Genomic DNA, 3,496 nt, shown 5'->3' with positions numbered 1-3,496 from the left:
CTAAGTCTTAATCAAGACTGGGGGTTGGTTACTTGGAATCCATTGGATTAAGAGTAATAAATCTTTCACATCGTCAAGTTACATTACACTTCTGACGATCATCACCCCACAGAGTATGAATGCAACTTGCATCACTCCCAATTTGTCACGTTAACAATACACCTCTGACAATCAACTTATCAATCCTTGTCAATAGGATGATAAGTCCTCAAAATTACTCAAATCGCAATCTTCCCCAGCAAGACACTAAGTCTTTAAAATCTTAGTATCAAAATTCATCGCTTCTGATGATAAACTCATTTAGCAATTCTCCCCAGCGAGATGCTAGTCCCCAAAATCTTGTTCAAATCACAAGTACACAAATCCTGTCACGTTAACACTAAACCTCTGACAAAACTCACTTATCAATCCTCTTCAATAGGATGATAAGTCCACAAAGTTGCTCTGATCGCAACACAAAAATTCTGTCATGTTAACACTAAACCTCTGACAAAGTCACTTATCAATCCTCTTTAATAGGATGATAAGTCCACAAAGTTGCTCCGATCGCAACACAAAAATTCTTTCATGTTAACACTAAACCTCTGACAAAGTCACTTATCAATCCTCTTTAATAGGATGATAAGTCCACAAATCACTTATCAATCCTCTTTAATAGGATGATAAGTCCACAAAGTTGCTCCGATCGCAACACAAAAATTCTGTCACGTTAACATCATACCTCTGACAACCCACTTATCAATCCTCGTCAATAGGATGATAAGTCCACAAAGTTGTTCCGATCGCAACAAATTCTTATCACGTTAACACTAACCTTTGACAATTAACTTATCGACTCTCCCCAATAGAGCGATAAGTCCTCAAAGTTGCTCCGATCGTAACATTCTCTTGTCACGTTAATATCAAACACCTCTGACAAAATCAACTTATCGACTCTCGTCAATAGAGCGATAGGTCCTCAAAGTTGCTCCGATTGCAACACTTTCCACTTATCGACTCTCATCAACGGAGCGATAGGTCCATAAAAATACTGTTAGGTTAACATCACACCTCTAACAGTCAAACCCCCCAATGAACTTGTTAATCCTTTTTCAACAAGAATAGCAAGTTGTCATTATAAAACCCCAACGGATTAAATATTTTCTGGAATTATCCGAGTGATAATAAAGAAAATTTCTGAATTTCACTCTAAGTAAAAATTCATGCCAAGTTAATATTACACCTCTGGCGTTTCCAACTTTCTTTCAGTGTTTCAAGTAACACAGGAAGAAATAACGACAAAGTCTACGTATTCAACATCGTAGCACCAAAATCCATGCCTTTTACGCATGGGGGATTTTATCTCGATCCTTAATTAGAGATAAGCCTACGCCTAACACGCGTTGCCGGTTAGTCGTTTCCCGTGAAAATGACAAAGTCTATGTATTCAAAATCATAGCATCAAGTCTAAGAGGGTTCATTCTCTTAGCACAACGTTACATGTTGAACGGACTTAGACAAGCCACATGCTAGCCCGACTCAAACGGTAGTCGGTAAAGGCTTATCAAATCCGTTGATGGCTGAGGGTTTGCCAAAAATCCTATGCACGTTTGCAGGTCCTCTTAAGTCAAAACGTTGAGGTCAGACCCGCGATGCAAAAAACCGAACGCCGAGGTCACACCCGTGTTCCAAATTCAACATGCAAGGGTGAGACCCACATCTCAAATTCAACATGCAAGGGTGAGACCCATATCTCGAGTTCAAAATGCAGGGTCCACCCCCACATTCCAGAAGCAGGATTATGGCGCATACCTTCACACAGGTCCTACGTGGTAAATCCCTTCAACCAAGATGCCTTCGAAGCAAGTGCAGAGAACAAATCCTTTACCACAAGGAATCAACAGCTCCAAGATCAGAGTTGAGATCCAAAGTATTCCGAAAATTCGTCCCAGTCAACCGCGAACTTTCGAAAACTTTGGAGGGGGTTCTGTAGGCTGTCAAAAAAATCACAATAGATAGCTGATCCCCATCAAACACCGATGATGCAAACGCAGCTCAGATTCGGCCGCCAACGCAGCTCATGTTTGGCCGCAAACGCAGCTCCAAAAGCTGCAAACGCAGTTCATGTTCGGCCACAAACGCAGTCTCCGAAAACTATCAACGCAGCTTTTATCTGCTGCTAAATGCAGCTCCCAAGTTGCCAAACGCAGCTTTCAACAAGATGCTAACGCAGCTTCCAAATTGCTACGTCTGAGCTTCCAAACACTGCGTTTGAATGCAGAATTCACACCAGAACGCGGATTTTGCATTTGACTCGTTCAAACACGAGCTGAACGGTTTCAAAACCGTTTCCCACGATCTGAGAGGATCACAACTCCACTCAGGAGTGATTTAAGGGGCGGTTACATCCCATTATCCCCACTTAGGAGTGAATTAAGGAGGTGGTTACACCCCTTAATCCCTTATAAATAACTGAAAATTAATTCAGTTCAGGGGCGCGGTCTGTTGGAACTTCTTGGCTCGTCAACAGGATCCTTAGAGCATTTCTGGAGCTTTGGAGATCGGCAACAAGATCTTCTTCATCCTTGGCTTATAACCGACTTTCGGTTAAATCAACTCTTTCATAGAGTTTCAAACTCGTTCAGAGTTATCCACAACGTCAAATCGTGAGGAGAAGACCACGTTCCAGTGAAACAAGACGTCGGATCGTCAACGAGAAGCAAACTCGACGCGAACATTCGAGGGAGGCATCTCATCGCCACCGTGAAGAACCCAGAATTAAATAAAGGGGAGAATCTAGATCATTCTCTTCTCTTTTGTAATCAGGAAATCTAATTGTAACTGAGATTAAAGGAATACAAAACAATTTTCCTTCATTGTCTTTTTACTGCAAATTTTCCACAAACACTTCCTAATTAGAATAAGATTCAAAGTCCTAATCATGATGGAATCCAAACTCCTAATCATGATAGATCTCTAACTCTATCTAATTCTCATGAAGTTATACAAAGAATTAAAAACACTGTACTAATTTAGAGTTTGAGTTGATACCCAATATATCCTTCCTCAACGAAAAATCTCCAAGTGTCTTAATGGCTTTAGAAAAACTCACTCTCTTCATCTTGTTCTTCACCTCTCCCTTGTGGACAAGAATATGAGAAGAGTAATCTATAATCTACATTATTAACGGATCGTCCATCTAAATAGTAAATATGGTTGCTATTCTTTCTCCCTCACAAAATCAAATCACCATCTCTATACACATTGCACCACTCTCCTTCACCCACATACTTGTACCCACGTGATATCATCTCACCCAACAAAATTAAATTAGCACCACATAACGGTATATATCTCACATGATGAAGAATTTCGACCTTCCCAGTGTGAAGTTTGATGCGAACACTTCCAACACCTTCAACCTTCATCTTCTCATTGTTTTTAACAATTACGTCATCAAATTCTTCATCTGTCTTCAATATGTTAAAATAATTTTTGTCGTTACAAACGTACATAG

This window comes from Asparagus officinalis, chromosome 1 (genome assembly GCF_001876935.1).
Source record: "Asparagus officinalis chromosome 1, Aspof.V1, whole genome shotgun sequence".
Classification (NCBI taxonomy): Eukaryota; Viridiplantae; Streptophyta; class Magnoliopsida; order Asparagales; family Asparagaceae; genus Asparagus; species Asparagus officinalis.
Note: the sequence above shows the minus strand (reverse complement) of the source record.